The sequence below is a fragment of the Rhinolophus sinicus genome, linkage group LG01, assembly GCF_036562045.2.
Source record: "Rhinolophus sinicus isolate RSC01 linkage group LG01, ASM3656204v1, whole genome shotgun sequence".
In the NCBI taxonomy this organism is placed as follows: Eukaryota; Metazoa; Chordata; class Mammalia; order Chiroptera; family Rhinolophidae; genus Rhinolophus; species Rhinolophus sinicus.
In genome coordinates, this window is record NC_133751.1 from 31,269,015 (window position 1) to 31,293,599 (window position 24,585).

Below are 24,585 nucleotides of genomic sequence, written 5' to 3' on the forward strand. Positions count from 1 at the left end.
TTCTTGTTTCAGTATTCTTTTCAAAGTCAATCAGATTTGTATATTTCTCTCAATATGCAAAACCTCAAACCAAACAAAAACATTTCAGTAGAAATCTAATCTAGTTCAATCCACAGAGTATCTGAAACGAGCACTGACTTTGGAGATTTTGATTTAATATCTGAATCCATGACTTAAGAGATGTGTGACCTAGAGCTATTTAATTGTTGTTATATTCAGATTTTTCTCTAAAAAACTAAAGGATAATCATTACTCTAATATTTACTATGTAGCATGGAGGTAAAGAGTAAATGGCTTAAAATGACATATCTTATTAAGAAGTATCTATCTACCGTATGAGCCCGAAAATAAGACCTAGCTGGACAATCAGCTCTAATGCATCTTTTGGAGCAAAAATTAATATAAGATCTGGTATTATATTACATTATATTATATTATATATTATACCCGGTCTTATATTATAGTAAAATAAGACCGGGTCTTATATTAATTGTTTTCTCTAAAAGATGTATTAGAGCTGATTGTCTGGCTATGTCTTACTTTCAGTGAAACACAATATCATCATCTATCTATTAATATCTATCTATCTATCTATCTATCTATCTTCATCTATCTATCTATCTATCTATCTATGACAGAAAGGATAATGAACTAATTACTTCTCCATTTTAAAAATCTTAGTACTAGTTTTTTGTTGTACATAACATTGCTTTGGGCACAGCATATTGTTTTCAGCCTCGGAAATAGTTAAGATTCAGAAATTTGAGTCACAATCTGAAAACATTATTGTTGATAAATGAGTGGTGATTAGACAGTCCATTTAAAATATTCATTATAATATATTTCTATAAACAAAAATAAAAATGAGAACCAATATTAATGCAAACACCTACTTCAATTAGGTCTTAATCCTCTTAGGAAATGACTAGTTTTAGCCTTCTGCTCATAATGATTAATGGCCATGTTGAGTGACCACTGTAGTAGTTAAGCCTGCATATTTAAATTTTCATTTGGTTGAAATCAAAAGCTATCATCAGGAGGTATCTCAGGGTTAGGAAGGTCACATAAGTCTGTCTTCCATTTATATGCCAGAGAGCAGACGGGGGGATAGATATTTCCAGCATGATGTACCAGGAGTTCTTAGATTAGGATCCATCTAAAATAACCTACTTATAATAACCCGTTGTCTGTGTCTATGAGTTTTTAATCTCCTCTTATATTCAGGTGCTGCTCATCTGCACTCCTATTTACTATTGCTCTTTTAAGTCCTTTCTCCCAGCTCTACCTTAAGTTCCCAAATCTTTATATATTTCTCTTCTGCATCTGTGTTACCCTTCAACTTTAAATTCTGGGATCATAGGATTCTGCAGCCTAGAGTTCTAAGTCTGAAAGTCCTCAGGATTACATGTCAGCATTATATTTTCAGGAGTTAATCCATGAGTTTAGAAGTATTTCCCTCCCTTATTATTCTTTCAATGAGAACCTAAGGGCAACCTTTTCCCTCCAGCAGCTCACACAGAAATAGAAATATATACACTAAAGCTTTCCTGCATAAATAGACAGTTGAAAGATTTGAAAGTATGCTTGTCTGAAATAGATTAAAAAATAGGACTGGAATAAAGAAGAGGAAGAGAGTTGACTTTTATTGGAAAGGAAAGAGTGGAGAAAGGGAAGTAACAGGGACTTTACATCTTGAAGACAGGACATGGAGAAGAATGTAGCCTCAAACTCTTCTGAGTTCCATCTGCCTGAACATAGTCAGGCCTCTAAGATTAAATTTAGGTAATGTTTTCAAGCTTAGTAAGGATAACAGCATGAAGGAAAACCTTACTTTCTGACCAAGATAGAACATCTCAGTTAGGAATTACCCTTTAAGACAAGCAGTGGTGGACATGACCTTGGTGTTAGGAGATGGAGTTCTACTTATAAATAAAGTGGCAATAAAATCTTAACTTCCAAGAAAGAGAAAGAAATCACATATCTTCAAAACTAGTTTTCCCCTACTGGCTTTTATTTCCATGTTCCTCATGAGTTGAATGGAGATGAATTCCACTAAGTGTTTCTGTTTGAGGGATACTATTATTATATTATCTCATTGATATTTTAAGGTTGTATACAGAAATGTTTATCACTAATTTTTCAACAAACATAAGAAAAAAATAGCTTTTCAGATGTTTAATGTTTTCAGGGACACGAAAGTAATAACTATAACATAAGTCACTGCATTATAATCTTTGTTACTGATTTTTAGATGCATATTTATACAAAATAAAACTGGAAACAGTGAAAACTTTACACTTAAAAATGATACTATTATTTAATAATATAAAAAATTTTAGGAAAAAATTTAGCTTTTTGTTTCATCTATTTTGGCTTAATAAAAGAAAATTAATAATCTTATATACAAGTATTAATAATCATTTTAGTCATTTAAAATAAAATTTGAATTTTAATTAATGTAAAATGAATAAAAATGTCAATTCTACACTACTACCCACTATATTTTCATTAAGAACTTGAGAAGATCTACTTGTTGAAATCTTTTCTTTCTTGGAGAGTTGAAAAGTATATAGTTGCAGATATTAAATCAGTTTGAAATTTAATATTTTAGACTGCAATTTTTGAGTAGAACAAGTCACAGAAATTTGTGTTGATAATCACATATAAGGTCTGGCAAAAAATAACACACATACAATTTGTATTTTACCCTAAATAGAAAACATATTCCTCAGAGTATTATATTTGCTCCATACAAAATTCTTAGTATTTTGTTAACCATGATTTTAATTTTAGAATTATTTTTTTAATTGTAAATATTAAGTTCACTTTTGAGAGAAAAACTTTTACTAAAATTATTAGACGTTTTATGTATGAATTGCACAGAGTTAATCCTTGGCAATCTTCCTGCCAATTACAAAACATTTTTTAGCGCTAATTTTAACTTTTAAACACAATTAAAACTTTTACAAATGAACGAATATAGGTAATCAGATACCAAATGTATTTTCATTTTTCTGGTAATCAATACTTTCTACATCATTACTGCTAAAATAATAGTGGTTTCAAAGAATGTTTATTATTCTTATTACAATAAAATTTCAGATTAAATTCATGTCATGATTTAAATAGAAATGATGTAATTCAGTTTAAAACTAAATTTAAATGGTTAAGAGAATTATTTAAATATCTCTAAAATAAGTTTCCTTGATAAGGAAAATGGGAGAGAAAGAAAGGAAGAGACAGAGAGAAATAGAGAAGCAGCTCTGTATTGTAAGCAGGAATACAATACTTTGTTTTAAAATTATTGAAAGCTTAGTGAGTTTTCCAGGTAAAAATATACATCAGAATCTTTGAAATGCTAAATTAGAGTTTGGAAAAATGACTTTAGTGATAAGTAAATGTGAAAAAAGCTAACAAATGTAATGAGGGGCAGATAGAAGGAAGAGAATAGAGAGAATATAAGGACAGCAAAAAAATAGTCTTTAGGGTTAGGAGAAATAATTATATACACAAGAGTAAGCCAAAGAAGTACATATCGTGATTACCATAATAATACAATGTTCTAGGAGCCAAAACAAGAGGGGCTTTTCAAGAAGTACGAGTGTTAGACAAACTATGAAAATGAGTACAAAGTAATTTGGTTTCATTTATTAGAGGCGTCAAGTCGTGGTCATTGGTGTCAATTCAATGCCAACTAGACTCCCGAATTGGGGATGTGGTGAACTTTATTCAGTGCAAACAGCTCAATTGTGATACAGTTCAGTTATGAAGCAGCATGGCTGCAAGGCAGCCCTAGAGCCAGGCAGCCCTGGGGCCAGTCACCTCTCTGGCTACACAGCTCTGCTCTGCTCTCGTTGGCTCCACTCTGCTCTGGTGAGATATCTTCAGTGTTTTATCTTCGGTATTTCTGCTCCAGCTGAGGAAATGCACCCTTCAGTCTCCCACAGAAAGAGAACATGACCTCTTTGACACAGAAAGGAGCTGACTTATATAGATATATATCTCTGCTCTTGGTCCTCAATTGGTCCATCCTCATACAAATGAGAACTCCAAATCCTCACACTTTGGTTGGTCCAAAAGGCACTGTTCTGATTGGTCAGAATGGAACTGCTCTAATTGGTCAGTGAAGATGCTAATGAGAATATAGTTGTGCAGCTCCAACTGGACAGAGAAAGCCACAGTTTCATTGATTGAAGTACTCTTCCAGGAACTTAATAAGGGCTGGCTCAGATGGCAGGAACTCAGTGCAGGCAGACAGTTCAGTGCTGACTTCTCCCTAAAATACAGTTTGCCTGAGAGGCCCCTCTTTAGAATGGCTGCTAAACTCTGTTTTTAAATTTAATCCCAGTTAGCCACCAGGAGTCTTTCTTGGTAGGTACATTTTTTCTCAGGGTCCACAGAGGTAAGGACACGAGAGGTGCGTAAAACCTCGTAGTGATCATATACATATATGTATCCAGATACATTATATGTATAACTGTATATGTATATATGTGTATATGTGTGTGTGTGTGTGTATATATATATATATATATATATATATATATATATATAGTTATAAATGCCTACCTTATAAAACAAGAAATACCGCAAATCAGCAACCTAAACTTTATTGCTAGAATCAGAAGAAAGCAGCAGTGGTTTTCAATAATTGCTTCCCTATTACCTTTTTGGGGCAATTTCTCTCAATTGTGGAAACTACCAATTCATCTTTACTTTTAGGAAGGGCTGTCAAGTTTTCCTGTCTCCACTGGCCAAGAGTGAACATGTAGCCGTTTGATATCACTTTGATGATTTAATTTGAAGTTTGAACTATTAATATAGCTCCACTATCCCATGCAAGATTACTGGGGTGACAATTGTTAGTAAAGTTACATAGGTTTCAGGTGTACAATTCTGTATTACATCATCTATATATCACATTGTTTGTTCACCACCCAGAGTCAGTTCTCCTTCCATCACCATTTATTTGATCCCGTTTACCCTCATTTACCACTCCCCTTACCCCCAAACCCTCTGGTAACTACTAAACTATTGTTTGTGTCTATGATTTTTTGTTTCTTCATTTGTTTGTCTTGTTCCTTTGTTGTTTTCAGTTTTATATACCATTTATTTGTGAAATCATATTGTTCTCGACTTTTTCAGTCTGACTTATTTCGCTTAGCATAACAATCTCAAGATCCATCCATGCTGTAAATTTCAAACAATTGCACAGTCTAAAAGAACATATCAAACATCTATATTGTAGTGGATGATAATAATAGGCATTATCCTTGAATTCTTACATATTTGAAGATATCTGGCTGTTTCATGTTTTAGTAACATATTTTCTACTTAGATATGTTTTTTGAAATATAACAAACCAAGAAAAAATACAAAATTATAACTACACAGTTTAATGAATTTTTACAAAATGACACACATGAATAATAATTATCCAGATGAAGAATAAATCCTTTGTTAGCAATCTGGAAATCCTTCCTGCCCCTTTCAGTTAATACCTGTATCTTTCTATTTGAAGATAAGCAAAATCTTGACTTGTAATAGTGTATATTAGTGTCGTTTTATTTTTAACTTAAAAAAAATTAGAGTTCTATAACATGTACTGTTTTGTGTCTGCTTTTTTCTCAATAGTACATTTGTGAGATTTTTCCATACTGTTACATGTAGCAAATTTATTCATTGTCATTGCTGTATAGTGTTCTATTGCATGAATATAACATACTTAAACATTCAAATGTTTTTGACTATTTGCATTATTACCATTTGGGCTGTTGTGAATTGTGGAGTCAGAAATATTTCTCCACGTATCTTTTGGTGAACATATGTAAACATTTCTATTGACTGATAGAATTCTTTGGTCATAGAGTTTGTGTATATTGAGCTTTCGTTGATAATGCTAAACAGCTTCTAAACTGGTTGAATCAGTTTACTCTTATGTTCCTTATATGTAGTTCAAAATTATAACTCTTTTTTCATTTTAGCTATCCTTGTAGGAGTTGACTGATTCAAATTCTGTTTTTCACTTGTATCTCTCAGATGACTAATGAGATTTAAAAACCTTTCATATATTTGTTACATATCTTCTTTTGTGAAGTGGCTCTTTGGTAGTTATATTTCCCCATTTTTAACATTAGTTGTCTTTTCATAATGATTTGTAGGAATTGACTCTATTTTCAGGATATAGGTAATTTGTTGGATAAATGTATTGTAAATATCTCCTCTCACTTCATAGCTTGTGTTTTAACTCTCTTAATAATGCAATTTGATGAGAAAGGTTTAATTTAAAAAATTTAAAAATTCGTATTACCAGTTTCCCTTAATTGTTTAAACACTTTGTGTCATGTTTTAGAAATTTGTATCTCCTCTGTTGTGATGAAGGTATCATCTTACAACGTTACATCTTACATGTTTAATTTTACCTTTCACATTTACATCTACAATTCACTGGAACTAATACTATATAGTGTTAGGTGTGAGTCAAGATTTCCCCACCATAGGAGAAATAATTTGTCTAGCACCACTTATTGAAAAAGCTAGTATTTTCATAAACCTCTGCAGTGCTACATTTTGTTATAAATATTTGTATATGTGTGCTTTCTTGACTTTTTAATTCCATATAATTGGTCTGCATTTTTCTTACACAAATGCCCTGCTGTCTTAATTACTTCAGATTTCTGATTTTGATAGTCATTAGAATAAGGCTTCCAAATCTTTTCTTCTTTAAAATTATCTTGGCCAATTTTACACCTTTACTCGTCTTTCATTTTACCAATAATGTATGTGAAGAAATCTTGCATATGTTTATGTAGATAGATAGATAGACAGATATTTAATGGCTTTGATGCTATTATAATGATAACAATTTAAAATTTATTTTCTAATTGTTTATTGCTGTTCCATATAAATACAATAGATTTCTATGAGTATGTATCACAATATTTATCTAACAACCTTGCTAGTTTCCTTTATGAATTGTAATTGTCTCTCTGTGTGTGCATATGTATATGTGCACAGTTATGCATATTTTACAAACACAATCAGGTAATATGTAACAGGTTTCATTTATATTAATCTTACAATTCATATCTTTTTTTTGTGCATGAGAGTCTCCAGGGCAATGTTTTGTAATAGTGGTGGTAGAGGAAATCCTTGACTTGTTTTAGACACAGCAGAAAGCTTTCCAACATTTTCCTATTGAAAAGAATTTTGTGTAGAATTTTTGTACATATTCATTACCACATTAAGGAAGTTCACATCTATTACAAATTTGATAACTTTTCTGCATATTTTGCTGTCATGTTTTTAAATTTAACATGGTTCAATTAATATATTTGACTATTAAACCTTGCATTCCTGGAATATTCACATAATGATTGTTTTTGTTATCATATGAGTATATAATTGATTAAGTTTGCTATCTTTTAAAATGGATTATCTCATCATGTTCATGAAATTTATTAGCCCACAATTCTCTTTTCTCGTAATAGCCTTGACAGCTTTTGTATGAAATGTAATTTGGCCTCATGAAAAAATTTTGGAAGTATTTTTTTCTCCTTTTGCTAATCTCTGCAAAAGCAAGTATTTAAAAATATTTGCCAGTGACTATCTGGGCATGAAATTAACTTTATGAGAACATAAATATTCCATGTACTATTAAAGAATATGTATTTGGCAGTTGGATGCAGTGTTCTACATGTGTCAAGTCCATTATTTATTTATTTTGTCTAAAGTATATTCTTGTAGATTTTTGATATATACATATTTTTTAAATTAAAATTTATTGGGGTGACAATTGTTAGTAAAGTTACATTACAGAATTGTACATTTGATAGACTTTTTTAAAATCAGTTTTCAAGCAAATTTTATTCAAAAATTTTTTATATGCTGGTGGATTTGTCTATTTCTTCTTTATATCTACAAGGTTTTTCAATATTTTACCATACATTATTAAATATATAAAAAATTAGGATTTATAATTACACAGTGAATTGGACATTTTAGTATTATGAAATAATTCTCTTTTTCTCAAATTTATGTAGTTTGATATGAGTATAACTACAACAGCTTTATTTTGTTATTGTGTACATGGTTTATATTTTTCCTTCACTTTATTTTCAACCTTTCTGTATCCTTACATTTAAGATGTGTCTCTTTAGTAAACAACATTTAGAAAAGCAGTCTCATAATCTTTGTCTTATTATTGTCTATAATTTATTCAAATGTAAAAGACTAGTTTTGGATTTATGTGTGTTCCATCTGTTTTATGTACCAGTTTTGCTACTTTTTAATTTTTTTTCTAAATATTTTCTCTATATTTACTTGTTATACATTATTTTGCCAGTATTTTAGTGAATAGTCTAGAAATGAAAACACACATTCTTGATGTATTAAATCCTAATATAAATAATCACTTTCACCATGTCCCAGACAATGCAAGAACTTAGAATGCTGTATCTTTATTAGACTTCTCCTTTTGTACAATTTTTGTTGTGTATTTCAATACTAAATATATATATATATATATATATATATATATATATATATATATATATATATATATATTTTACATCCCATGAGGATATTGCTTTATGAAAGTTTATATAACTGTTTTAGTTTCCCAGTGCTCTTTATTTTCTCCTGAATCTCCATGCTTTTCCATATCTTATCATTTTTCTTATGACTAGAGAACTCCGTACAGAATTCTTATTGTTTTATTTACTAAGGTTCACTTAATGTGGAATTTTTCTAATTTTATTTTTCTAAATTTTTACATTTTCCTTTTTTACATTTTTCTTTACTATGAACTTAGACTTTTAGACTGATGCTGATTTTTTCCTCAGTAATTTAGCAAAATCTTTTGTTTGTAAACTTTCTTTTGTAATGTTGGCTATCATTCTTATTTTTGTTCATTTTAAGTTACTATGTCCTGCCTTACTCCTTCTTCCTTTTAGTACTCCTTCTGGGACTTGTTAGAAATGCAATCTTTGTTACATTTGAGCTGCTCATATCTAATTTAATAAGCCGTATTCTTAAGTGACACTCTAGGTATGGTTTTAGCTACAACGTTGATTTGTTTAAATTAAAAAATAATAAATTCAGGATGAACTCTTAAAGAACTGATATGAAGAACTGTAATTCCATGTAAAGAGGTTCTTTAAAATGTGTTTATATAATTCAAATATTCTTTGATTCAGTACAAATCAGGCATCAAAAAAAATATCCCCACCAGTTTACATAGCATAGCATATTGTAGAGGTTCTACAACTTTTTTGTATTAACACGATTTTAAAATATTAAATGTTGTCAAAATTTCCAGGAGCCTTTATTTGTATGGGCTATATTTGTCAATATTTACTATATAAATATTAAAATAATTTCAGTAAGTGAAAATATAAATATTTTATGAAAAAATTATTACTCTAACCCCCCTCCCAAAATTAGTAAAAAGTATGACATATACACACTTGTTTTTGCAAATTTCTTTAATGTGTACCTTAATAGAAAACAGCTCAATTATCCTTTCTGTTTCTGCACTGGGTCTGTTGAAATAACACAGGTTATATAGCCTTTGGAAAACTCTTCTGTATATTCAAGAGAGAATGAAAGTGAAAACCATAAATAACATTGTAGTATTATTATAAAAATAATGTTGACTTAGAACACACCCTAAAAGTGTCTCTAATCATTGATGGTTAAATAGCATAAGAAGAAGAAAGAGAAAGAACTTTCTTATATATTTATCAATTTACCAGAAAATATATGGGTATTGGTATTTAAAATGATACCACCACATTCTAAACAAATAACTTCTGTCAGAGAAGATTTGGTAACTTGTTTAAGAAAGGATCATATGTACCTGAGATATATTACTTGGTTGCCTATCTAACCAATATGGTACTAAAATATTGTAGCATTAGTATAGAAAAATTTCACACAACTTTTTGAAATCTTAGCCAGTTCAGAAATGAGAAAACTTTTTGTTGTTGTTGTTGTTGCTGTTGTTCGTTTTTTAAAACAAAATCAAGGACACAAAACCCCTTCATAATTAACAAAAAAAGTATTTTGATCAGATAAAGAATATCTGTGACCTGTATCACTGCAGGTAAAGAATAACCGTTTAATACTCCTGGATGAGATGTCTAAATTCTTAAAGGTCAATGGTCATTAAAATGAAGAAAAGCCAGTCAAGTTTTGCATTAATATAAGAAAATAAAGGATTCATATTCTCCTTTCTAAAAAAAATATTTTCTTATGAGTAAATTCATCACACTTGACAAATATTGCCAAATTTGGACATATTTTATAGCTTATGTTCATATAAAAATGTTAGAAACCAAAACAAATAAAATTAATTTCCCTGAACCCCCTACAACTTGACATACACACTAAAGTTTTGTTTTTCACTAGCTTTGTCATATTATGAAAAAAAAAACCAAACGAGGATAAAACTACTTCCTTTTGACTTGAAAATTAAAAGCTCATCCCATAACCTTATATATACAGTTGCATTTCTTTGTTAATATTGATCCCACTATAGTTCCAACTACCCATATTAATGATAACTTTTAACCAAAGTATAACTTCCATGTATTTAAAAAAGATAAGAAATGGGTATATAAGCAAGAAATATCTATTCTATATAATCATTTTGTAGATTCACATACATTTGCAGATTAATGTAAATTAACACAACTTTGTACAGTCACAAACATCACTTTTGCACCTTCCTAAAATGGCATGAATGAACACAGTTCTGGACACGGCCCAAGAATTTGGCTATTCTACAGCATATAAAGATAAGATCAATATCTTAAAATGGTATTTAATATATTATATGTCATGTTATTTTATATGATATATATTTATAGGTTAATTATAATGAATATATAATAAATATATAAATATGTAGTATCAAATGTAAATACATGCAACTGTATAATATAGATATATAAATATAACTATATACTATAAATATAAACATGTATATTAAAATTATGCTTATTAATGAAAGCATTAGTGTTTACCTTACGTAGAAATTCTCTATCAAAAGATTATTGATTAATTGATTAAATTTAATATTAACCTAAGTTTTTAAATTAACTGAGGACTAATCTTGGAAACTGTGTTCAAGCTAACATATGACAAAGCACAGTTACTATTACAATACAATTTTGCAGAATAATGATTCTAAAATTTAACTGAATTTTACACTCACAATCCTAAACATTATGTTGAATTAATAAATTCAAATCTTAAAAAAATCTTAAAAAACTCAACACATAATTCACATAATAAACACAAGAAAAAAATAAGTTTTTGTTTTTAAAAAAACATTAGTTGTTTTAAAACATTAAAATGCCCTAGATCATCAAGAAACACATGTGAACTTGCATTCTCATTGAAGTAGTTATTTGAGCTAGAAAATTGTAAGAACGTATTTTTGGATCTCTTGAATCCCTAGCATATTAAAATGTTACCTGGTAAGATTCTTTATTTTATATTAATTTTTGAAATGTTAGGCTTATATAAGTACTCTTATTCTCTCTAAAGCAATTAATACAGAATTCTTTGAATTTGAGTCTTGGTAATCTAATTTATGTGTATCTTCTTAGACTAGGAAAATATTTAAATTCACAAAATGAGAGAGAAAAGCTTTTACCAATTCAGGCATAGAGACACACGCAGAATTTGTACCTTAAGTTCTACATATAACCTTAGTAGTGCCTCAAAATATAGTAGTAATATAGAAACATAAGAACGTCCTTGTCCAGATTTCAAAGACAGGTTTTCCCTTCCATGGAACGTGGGATAGTTTCTCAATTGATTCTCCAAAATAGAAAAGCAAATTTAAAACGACCATCAGGAAACATTCTCTATCAGCACTAACCTAACAGAATGGATCTCCATCATTCATTCTACAGAGACCATTAAGTAATCAGGTCATAAAACGGGTTCGTAATTTTTGCTGCCATTAACTTGGAGTAATTTATTGGCCCTGAGCAAACCAGAAACAGAACCAGACTTGGTCTAGAACTGGAAACAAGGTCAAAAAAACAAAGATAAGAAAAATAACAGAAACAGAGAGAGCCAGCAAGATAAAGTTCTAATGCGTCTTGGGAATAAGTCTGGGACAAAGAAAAGATGTAGTATCAGGAGCTGTTCTCAGATGACTCAGTGTAGTAATTGTCTCTGGCAGGTGAGCCTACTACTTAGAACTTCCAAAATGTTAAAGTGTAATTGTCTAAAGGTAAAAGCATAATTATCGTATAAACATACAATAAACCTGTTTCAACGATATTCATCTTTGATGGAACCAGTAAGATGATAAAACTGGTTCAATGGGTAATTCAAGTACCAGAGATGTTTATAGTCAAATGCTTCCTGGAAAAAAAGAAAAAAAAATTGAAATAGAACTAAAATTATTAAATGTTCTATAAGCCTTAAAAGTGAGACCTTGAAACCTTTTGACTTATCTTTTCCACCTGACAGAAACTTGTAAGTTAACATTTAATTTCACAGTTTCAGTGCTCTAATGTAATATAAATAGCAAGGCAAAACACAGGTGCATTCTCCTAGATAATTAGATAATTCTTGAGTGAGCCTGTTAAAAAATGATATTGAAAGGATATGCAGTCATTCTCCTGCTATACTTCCAAGTTATGGATATATAATTTTTTCTTAACAAAGTAATGGTAAAAATAATCTTGCCACACATAAAGGCTTAAGCAAGGTCACTAAACACAGAGAGCAATTCATTTTAACTTTCACAATATGGCATGATATTATAACTTTCATAAGGGAACTATTTCATCAATTGCTAACAACTGCACAGGTAAGTGAAAAAAAGAGTACCTAGTACAGCCTTCATCTTTTAATTAAAATATAAATTATTAATAAGTAATAAATATTAAATTTTAAAGGCAACAAATTCTGTACGATAATATACACTTTCATATGATTTTGTTGACTCTTACTACAATGGCATAAAGAAAGCAGGGCAGCTCTTCCATTTCTATTTTACCGATTATATTCCAATTTGGAGCCAAAGTGTAAGAAAGATACCTTTGCTTATCGTGTTGCATTATGACGACTTACATTAACCACAGGACTTTAAACATAAACAGCCTGTATATTGTCGAAATATGTCACCATATTCATCTATGAATCTATAGATTCCATAATTATAAATTTTTAAATAGTCAATTGAATTAATTAGAAGAAATGCCATTTAGATTCCATTTAAATAGAACTTAACTTCCTAAGTTGAGAAAAGCGTCCTACACAGGTTAAAAAAAAAAAAAAAAATTCTGTGCCCAACACATTTTTCCATTCAGATAGATGGGATTTTAAACACCTGCTGTTGTAAATGATTCTATTATCATTAACAGCCAAATCTGGGAATGGCAGAGCTCTTACTGCCCTGTGTTCAAATAGTCCATCTGTTTTTAATTAGTTAAACCATCAATGTCTACCTACAGCAAGCCATTTTGGGTTATATATGGCAGCTGCTATAAGGGCAGAACTTTCATTTATACCACTTACCTTTGATATTTTCCAATCTCATCCACCATGTATGTATGTGTATATATATATATACACATATATATACATATATATATATATATATATATATATCATATATATGATACATATACATATATATGTATATATCATATATATATGTGTCGTGCGGGGCAGGCTGCGGAGTCTCTGCTCCTGCTCCCCACATAAGAATGCAGGATATGGCTAGGCCAAAAAGGAACACCCACGGAGCCATAGGTAGGGGAGTCATACCGCTATAGTCTCACTCGAGGCTGGATTCACACGACGTGCAAACTGCTGTCTGCTTTTCTGCCAACCTACCGACTCCTTGCTAACTGCACTCCGCCATGCTAACTGCAGTCCGCTTTTGCGAGCCACCATCTTCTTGCTAGACCCCATTCTTCTGCTAGCTTAGCCATGGCAGTTATATTAGTGGTCAATGGCTCACTGGTTAGAGCTGACGGCCAACTAGCCACAGCTGATGGCCATCCAATCACAGTTGATGGCCATTTACTACCTGAGCCACCACCTTTCCACGTGAGGCCGAGAGCCTGGAAACTGTACTCCTGGCTCTGTCCCCACTCTATATATATATACTATTATTTGCTGTGAGATTCTGATAACATATTTTGTATGATATTTTAAGATTCTTTGAAATAGGCGGAGAATAGGATCTTGGAATCAGACTGTTTACTTATAAGATAATCTTTATTTCCTTGATTTTTTATTTTATGGTGTTCCTTGTGCTAAACAAAGACTCCTAAGCAAACTAATTTTGGAAACAAAACTGTTTTAAATAATTTTTTCAAGAGGATCCATGTTTTGGATATACAGGTTTAACAAATAACAAATACAAGTATTTAAAGGAAAACAAAGTTTAAAAAGCAAGAAAGTAGAAATCAATACTAGATATTCAGGTTATAATTAATCTGGTGGCAGAACAGAAATTTTTCCCACATGATTATTATTCCTGCCAGGGCTACCATTTGTCAGTATTGCCAAAATTAGGGATGAAGTAGTTTCTATTAGTAACAAAGGAATGGCTCAAAGTTTTATTTATTTTGGTGACAGATCTAGAGAGCGTCACCCTTTATTAATTTTATTGTTGTTGTTGTTATTTTTGTCTATTTTAGTGGGTAAAATGTTTTACATTTCTGACTGTAGATTATGATGTACACGTAGAGAAAAAGCAAGATGTCAGTTTTGATGCTGTAATACTAAGTGTGAAAGAGAAGAAAATACCGATCAGCAATATTATATCTCGTTATTCTGTATTCACAAAATATTCATTGAGCAACCTACTTTGAACCAGATTCTGGGGAAATGGCAGTGAAGAAAATAAATACTGATCTTGTTTTCAGGTAGTTTACACAGTTTAGCATGGGAGGCAGAGAATTAACACACAAACAAGCCTACAAACATATATGTCAGATTTTGACAACAGCTGTCAAAGGCCACTAGCAGAGGGCCCTCCAGGAACACACCTGAAGTCAATCAAAGATTTGCTAGTTTGTTGCAGAAAAGGAAAGCACACTCCCACAATCCTGAGGGCGGTTTAGTGCATTGTAATAAAGGGAGTTGAGAAGTGTTACAAGAGTTGCGTCTGTGAGAGATGGTTCTAAAGAGGGATTAGGGAAGTGAGAGTCAGCTCTATCTAGTCCTAATTATATACTTGGTGTTAGAAATAATGTTCAGAGGTGCTGGCACACAAATAATATATATAGCTGCAGAAATCAATGAGATCACTTTGATGAAGAGGGAATTCAGATAAAGTGTTCTCAAGACCGAGCTCTGGAGCACTTCATTATGAGAAGAAACATCCAATAAGGTAAGAGACAAACCAGAAGAGACTGATGTCCTGACTACTATGGTAAGTGTTTGTAGAAGATGAATCATTTTCATTGTTGTTAGTGAATATTGACTGTGTCTGAGTCTAGAGCCCAGTCAAGGTATGTCAGAGTAAGAACAGATTAGCTGGGATTTTAGCCACAGGAAGAAAATGGCTTGACTACATTTTTTTTGTTATTGTTGTGCTTTTTTATAAAATAAGAAAAATTTTAATACTGTAAATATTAAATGTTATTAATGTTATTAATGTTTAATAAATTTAATTTTTTCCTCATTCAATCATTAGAATTGTTATGACAATGAAGTTTCTGCTGTCATTCAATCCATATTGCAAACTGTTAAGTACATTTCCTGTTATATTTGTCCCATGGTATATGATTATTAAATGAATTGCAGGGCTTACACTATGGTTTATGATTCCAGTTGTGGCTTTTATCACTATACCTAAGTGAAACTGTAGACCAATGATTTATTACCTGTGGTAGCCCGTTAAAACTGTGTGGACATTTTAATGTTTGGCATCTAGGCCTTACCACTAGGAGATCTGAATTCTGTTAATTCATTGGCTGAATTGTATGATTTCGAGTATATCCACTGTGAAAACCACTGCTCTACATAGCTCTACAAAAATGGTAGTTGGATTCTGCTTTATTCTAGAGTCAAATTCAAGAAGACCATACTAGATTTACTTAATTTGTATCTCATAAAACTGAGTTTGTAAATTTTTGAGATTTAACTAGCTTCCTAGGTTATTCTTAACAAAAGTTTGAAATCTAATGTTGCTGCAAACTGATTCCCAAATGTTGCTGATTATTAGAATTGCATGGGAAAATTTTTAAAATCTTGATGCTCAGGTTCCACTGCATATTACTGATATTACAATGTGTGGTGGTGGGAAGCAGGTGTTAGTAGGTTTTAAAGCTTCCAGGTGATTCCAATATGCAGAAAAGCTTGGGAACCACAGGTATAATGACTCAAGAAAAATAGAAAAGTGATACAGATTATGTAAATTTATGAAGATAACGCTCTTAGAAGTGAATATATGACTGTACTATTTGGATTTTTGACCTATAAAATGACAATTCCATACAGTTCAGTTTAAAATACAATATTGTCCATGAATATTCTGCAGAACCAATTTATTTGCCTTTCACTAAATATTTCAGGGACCTCTCCCTTTTTTTTTTTTTTTTTTTTTTGAGGAATATAAACAATAGTATGTTTTTCAGACCAAAGGATAACTCCTAAATCTGAATCTACTTTGTTAAGCCTTAGTTTAACATTTTTTGGAAGTCTTGGAGTTTTGTTGAAAAAAATTTAAAATCATTATACCATGTTTTCGTATACAGACACAAATATTGCAATATCATATAAGTTTGCATTTATCATTTTTTGCAAGCTTGAATTTATTTTATTGAAGTTGAAGTAGCTGACCTGGTTAGTTGGGACATTTAGAACATTTTGTCCTGTGATTTATAAAACTACATTCCAAGGTCGAATTCATGGCAAATAAACTAATTGAGCCCAGGGAAATAGAAAATGATGAGAAGAATTCGTTTCACCAAATGTTACATAAATTTGTCCCTCAGAGTCCTTTTGCTAATAAATCCAGAATTTGCACTTCTGCTACAAACCTCTCCTGAGTCCGTTAGCATAGTGAAGATGCGTTTGTTTTAAACAGCAATATCCCTCTGCCCCAGAAGCCTCTTGGCTCTTGGCCCAGATCCAGTTTTTTCCTGACACTGAAGCAAATGGGGTTTGCATCTGTTATGTGGAAGACACTGGTAGGACAGAGGTAAAACAATCTAAAATTGGAAATATCATAAGTCTGTTAAGCAAATAATCAGGTTTATGTTTTTTTTCAATTTTAAAATGATTTCAAAAATTCATTATAATACCTAACTAATAAATGCACATATGTTAACAGAAGAAATGTAAATGACCTGATTTGATTATATGACTTGGGTTTATGAAAAACTACTTGCATATTTTATGTAAATGTCATTTTCTTTATTGACATTCTATACTCAAAAAATTTCATGAGCATATGTACATTTTTAGAAGCCCTACATGGGCACTAATTATAGCTTTAATTTTTAATACATGTGAAGTGTGAGATGCAGAAACACAAGCAAACAGAAGAAAAAAGGTGGAGAATCCAACTATTTAATGATTAAAGTACATGTTTGGTTTTACCTTTTTCCCTCCTTCAGTAGTTTAGAGCTTTTTGATCTGATCCAGGCTTCTATGTCTGTTCATTATTTTGTTTCAGTTACTTTGGCATGCTATTTAGTCAAAATTCAATTTTTATTATCTCCTTTTGCACTTGAATATGGTATTTGCTATTCTTGGAGATAGAAAAAACTTTAAACAGTCATTTCAGATGTGAGGTACAGATGTGAGAAGCATTGCCTTACTTTTCTTTAAAAAGATTTTTGAGATGTTCTTTAATTAGTATCACAATATGTGAAATGTACTATAATCAGGCACTTTTCTAAACATTTTACATCATTTTATTTAATAATTTAACAATCTTGTAATGGGATGGTTATTAACTCTATTAAGGCTCCTATTAAAACTCAGAGTCTACATACTTTGTCCAGGTGTATCAGGTAAGTTACAAAACCCAGCGTGGCACACACAATTATTTAACTCGAATGGCCATGCTTTGCCACCTTAACAGAAAAGAGTTTATGAAATGAAGGCAGAAAGATTCTAGACATAAATTGAAGACTGAAGATTTATAACTTGAGGTAAAAAGACAGTTAAAACAATGGAGAAATGGGCTTTTGTTTTTAATTTTTAAAAAGGAAAATGTCTGAAGAAAATCTAAACATCTAACTCTTATAGTGTTAATAAGTAACTACTCTGTGTGTGTGTGTGTGTGTATTTGCATGCATGGTAACCCAATATAAAGTACTTGACTTGATACATACATTTGATCTGTACAGTGTCTGATGTGTTACAACCACCAGACAAGACCCTTAAATCATATAATCATAGATGCATGGCTCATGAAAATAGACAGTCCTGAAGAGATATGTGTAGCTCATTTTTGCTAACCTGACATTTAGGTCAGAGAGACTAAATGATACCTTTATCTGGAACATAGATCTAGTTTACCTTTGTTTTGCCAAGACCTCAAAAATGTAGCATCTGGTTAAAATAAAACTAGCTGTGAGGCTTCATCTGGCTGAAAGGAGAAGCATCTGGAGGAATTGGCAAATGCTGTTCTATTCCTTCATTAGCAATCCATGTCTTTTCTGTATCATTGAGCTTGGGGATCTCAAACAATTTTGAATTCCTTTTGGTTCCTGGAATCAGATGTTATAGTAACATACACTTCCATTGGTCGAGCAAGGAAATGTGATGGTTAGAAGGCACCTTTCTAAAATGATACAAGTCACCTTTTAAAAAAAACTATTCCTTCAGTTCTCAGGAAGATGGTTTGTGTTCAAGTTGCAAGTTGTTAAGATACACTTATGACTTTCCTAACGTAAGGGCATCATTGCTGTAATCAACATACTACTATGAATATTTAGAGGAAAAAAAGAGCTCCCACAGATTTATGAGCATATTTGAAAGAAGGTCATTCGTGAGGTTTAAAATAAGATCAGTATATGAGAATTGAGTTGTTCTATACATGGTATTTTATTCCTGTGGACTAATATGTGACTTCTCCATAAAGATAAATACTGAAACAGAGATCACTTTATCCACTGATATGGGAGGACATGACTTATACATTATTTTATTCATAAATTCATTCATTCAGCAAGAATTCACATAACGCCTACTATATGCCAGTGCTATGCTAGTGGATGGCAATATATACAAGAAGACCTGCATGATCTGTAACCTAATTCAATTCACATTCAAGAAAGGGACAATTGACCACATGTACATAAAAAGTAAAATAATTTCTGATTGTAATTTTTATGACATTAATAACAAATATTATTTTATAGAAGATAATCATCAGAGGCCCCTCTGAAAACTGACATTTGAGCTGAGATCTATATGAGTTAAAACAACTTCTCCAGGTATTGAAGCAATAAGATGAGGGTATCTGAGGAAAGAAAGTTGTTTTGGAGAATTGAGAGGGTGTTAGTGAAGTTGTACCATGATGGAGAGGGAGAGACGGGTTATATTGTCCAATGAAGTTGGAAAGAAGGTCAGAGACCATCATGATGGGTGGTGTAGGCCAGGGCAAGGCGTTTGTGTTGCATTCTGAGAGCAACAAGGAGCCATTGACCTTTTTAAACAGAGAGGTGAAATTATTAAGTCATATTTTTGAAATGTTACCATGGTGCCATATGGAGATTAACTCTTTGGATCATAAATGGACTAGAAAAAAACATATTAGGAAGCTATTTCAATAGTCTAGATGAGATATGGTACTGGTGGTAAAGGAGATAGGTGTGGATAGATTTCACATATGTTTCTGGGAAAAACTGGAGCAATAGGAAAAGTATTTACTAAGGGGGGAGGGGTGAGGTCCTTAGCAAAAGAGAGGAATAAAGAAATCCCTTAAATTTTTATTTCCAGAGCTGGGTAAAGATTTGTGCAATATTTATCAGTTCACAGAGTAGGGAAGGGCTCCTGCAGAAGCAGAAGAAGAGCTCCAGGGATGTAGTAGTTTTGAGGTCAAAATGGTTATTGCCAGGTGTTTAGAGGGGAGTCAGTCTGAGTATTGAGGACTGAGATCCCAGCCAACACATAACAGAGAGAATGATGTGAATCACAGTGGAGAGTACTGGCCAGAGAGGTAGGAGTTGAAGCAGAGAAGTACAGTGACAGAAAATTCAAGACTGGAGAATGTTTTATGATGGATGGAGTAGTCCACTGTGTCAAATGCTGCACAAGTTCAAGATTAAAGATGAAAGTCTGTGTTCGATAAATACAATTTGTCAGTGTTATAGAAAAAGCCTATTTCACTGTATTTCCTAAAAGACAAGAATTCTCATCCATTCAGTAGTTGCTGAATTCTAAAATAAGTGGTCTCAATAGATATACGTTTCTTGCTTAGAAATTCTGAAAAAAATATATTAAAAGCTTGACCATAAATTAGCATAAAATTACTTCCTATATATAATGAAGTTATATAATTACTCTGTTTGAGAAGCAAACAAATTTAACAAAATTTCAGGATAAAAAAAGCAATTCTTACATAACAATGTAATTTTTGTTGTCAAATAATTTCATAAAAAATAAGGAAGAAAAATAACAGCTTATTTTCTTGTTCCCTTGCTGCACAGACAAAATAAAAATAGGAAAGGATGTCAGGTATCTAAGCCCTTTTACAATGTGAGAGAATAAAAAGAATTGAGGGTTGCAGTTGAGAGAGAAAGAAAAGACAAATTCACCACTACTGAAGGTTTAGCTCTAAGTAAAGTAACCTAATTTTCAGTTAGAGCATTAGGCTTTTAAGTTTATATATTTGATTATTCTGTGAATTTTAAAAAATAGTGAATGCAGTAACAGAATTCTTGGTAATCTAAAAAAGTCTGGCATTTTTGAAAGCTGTCCATAGAAATTCTCCTTGGGTAAGAATTACGTAACCACAAGATCGTGAATTGAACCATGAATTACAGCATGTTTAATTTAAAACAAAATTGGTACTTGGTAAAGAATAGAAACTGCAATTTTTATTTCTATATAATACTATCCATAATTTATACCAACCTTAAGGCAGTTGAAACACCTGAAATTAAATAGGAAATACAATTATTCCCTAAAGGTAGTCAAGGTTGATGCTAGAAATGCATTTAAAAATGAGTACACAAATAGTTTATACTATTCTTGTATACATTACTCAGCAGCTCTGACCTCATTACAAATCCTTCACCACATTTCTCAGAATACTACTTTAACTTCTTCAGGATGATGCTTCTAGGATTCCTTATGTTACTTTTATAACAATATATTTTATATGGCAAACATGACTTGTTGCCATTGCAACTGACCACTGTGTATCTTGGTTCCCTTTAGTGTGGCTGAAATGTTAGTAATAGTAGATCTATTGGAAATGTTATCAACTATTGTTATTACCAAATAATATTCTTAGTCAAGTATCATTATCAAAGTTTTGAATAATAGTAAGGACATTGATTTTTATTTTTATTTTTTATTTTTGTAATGTGGGTGGGTTCAGTCATTCATTTGACAAACACAGAACGGGTCTACGCTATACCAGGTACATGTCTAGATGCTGGTATCTATTAATGAACAAAATAGCTTCACCTTCGTGGGGATTATAAAAATTATACATATCCACTAATTTAAAATTTTGGAATAAAAATAAAATCAAGAACAAAATAAGTAAAATTAAACTTTTACTGTCTGATCAATCTTTTCTCCCCCTCTGCACAGTTTCATATAGATATCCCATTGACTCATAATATACCTAGCATATTAAAATCCATTTACATTTAAATCCACACAAGAAAACCAATCTACATCTAGTACCTGAATTCACTTCCAAGTTAACTATGTTTCAGGACCTGTGCTCAGAGAAACACAGATGAGCAGGGCCACTTGATTCCCTGACCTCACGCCTATAATTTGCAGACTCAAACACACCGTGGTTGGTTTTATGCGGGGAAGATATATGATGCCTAAAAGATTAAAGGAGTGTTTAGACTAATAACTTTAAAAAAGTGCAACTGCATTACTCTTCAATACATCCCAGGTTTATCAGTCATGATCCAAATACAAGCTGCTCTGGACCCCAATATGCTGCTCTTTATATTGCTTTGCACATTATTTCCTTTCGTGCAAGTCCCCATTGCTTTTATCCTTCTAACAGATTTCTACTTTTCTTCCTGTAAGTTTGCAGTGTTCTACAAAAACAAAACAAAAAACAAAAAAGAGCTACATTCTGAACCTCTTCAATAATGCTTCCTCCCCTTCCTAGCTTCAAATGAAACTGTGCTTTCTGTGCAGATTTCTTAAGGAGAGGTACTTATGTCCTATACTCACAGCACCAACGTCAGGCATGGCAGATGGGATCCAGCCATCCCTAATAATGCTTTCAGATCATTCAGGTTCTAAGCAAAATCCATTTATTTTGGGCACCTGACTATTCCACCAGCTTCTTAATTCCCCTTCTAATTTACTGAAAATGTTAGCAGCATTATCTTTTTCTCTGTACTCGGCAGGTTTTGAAACTTTTCTAAGTAATACCTATGACCCACCAAAAGCTTTAGGATCTTGATTCTTTGACTTCATTATCTTTCTGTCAGCCATGTGTAATACAATGAAATTGTGGTCATCAGTGTGTAGCTTAAGCTTTCTTCTCTTTGTTTTGCGAGTTTCTTCCTCCATCATCCACCCTGCTAACTGTTGTCACCCCTTTGACACTTCTTTCATCTCCCATTCAATAATCAAGCTCCTAAATATATTTTAAATCTGAATGTTTATTCCTATTATTCACTGCTACTGCCCTAGACCATGCCACCATAATCGCTTGCTTTGGCAATGCTACTGTTAAAAATACCAAAGAGAAGAAGTTAGGTAGTAATATTAGTTTTTATTTATTCCTATGTACTAAAAATATTGGTTTTATGATATTTTTTATCAACCTTGGGGTACATTATCATCTTATCTTGCAGTGAAGCACCATATAAAAATGATAAGAATGACTTTCATTTGACAATCACCACGGTTATAAAATATAAAGAAATATAAACCCAGGGAGGTTACCTATATATTTTCTAAATGTTGTTTTACATAGAGCTTAATCCTATATCACCATCTACAGAACATTTAGCATGTGTGCTCCAACATTTTAACAACAAAACTAAATCATAATATAATGATTGTTTTATGCTTGTGAGAGACCTATTATTTGCTGCCTATCACCAATTTGTTCATATCTGACTGAATAACTTAAACTATAGACCTGACGATCCCAATACTCAATTTTATAACATTGGAAATGAACAAATGTTGGTATCTGTATCAGATGGTTCTCGATATCCAGATCAATGCCAGCCTAAAAAAATAGGGACTAAAAATTGCTTTAAGACATTTGCTGGATAAACCTGTGACTATATGAATATTGAAAATTTCGATATGTGAGGGTTACAAGGCACTTAGGACATAGGCACTTATGCATTCCTAAAATGTTATGGAGAGCTTGGCCTTCATTGCACATGTGGTTATTTCTCCTTTGGCCCCGAATGCAAGGCACCCTTAGGTAGGCTGTGTTTACTACTCCTAAAAGACTGGTAGTAATTGCTTTTCTATCTCCGTGATATTTGATAGCACCAAAAATCTCATCTATAGATATCTTGCCAACAACTTCCTCTTCTGTCTCTGCATGCACAATAGTTGTCATTAAATTTGCAATATTGGTTTTGCGAACTTCTTGGCATTATAAGACTTGCTTGTTTTCTCTAAGAGGGGTGGTTTTTCTGTGATTTTTGAGCTTTTCTTCCCTTTAAAAGGCAAAATCCATCAATTTTTGTACTGAACAGCATCATTTTGTATGTATGCTTCTGGGGAAGAAAGCTCAGTTGATATATCAGAGATTACTGAGTTTTGTTAAAAATGATGCGAAACCTTTGTTGGCTTCACAGTATGGTATGACAGAGTTTCATAACAGAAAATTCACTGTGTCTCAGAGGCAAATGGATATTCCCAATAAGAAAAAAATCCAATTTATAGATATTTGTCATTGTACCTACTCACATGTTCTTAGTTCTTTTTGCAAAACAATTGACTTGCCCTCGAATATCATATTTTATTATTATCCCCAAAATTGGTATCAGAGAAGTCAAAATTATTGCCCAAGGTCACAGAGCCAGAATGTGACAGAGGATGGATTGAAACCTAGGTCTCTGAGTGCCATATTATTTGTTTTCAGTTCTGCTGTCCAGCATCCTAATGGATTAAAGAGTTTCCTTAAATCTCATCATAAACATTGCAAGAACGATAAATTATGGTGTTACAAAAGAGATTCACTCAAAAATTTGGCACAATAGCTTTTAGATACAATTCTATTAAGAGTATAAATACTGTAGATTATAACTATCTACATTTTAATTTGTTTAGAGTGGTGCAAGCTGCAATTTTAGATTTCTCCATTTTTACTCATGATATAACCTTGAGTCTCTGCTGTTGTTGAATAGCCTCTCCTGCAGTCTTAAAAATTTTACAAGAGAGTGTGCCTCATTCCAAGCAATATTA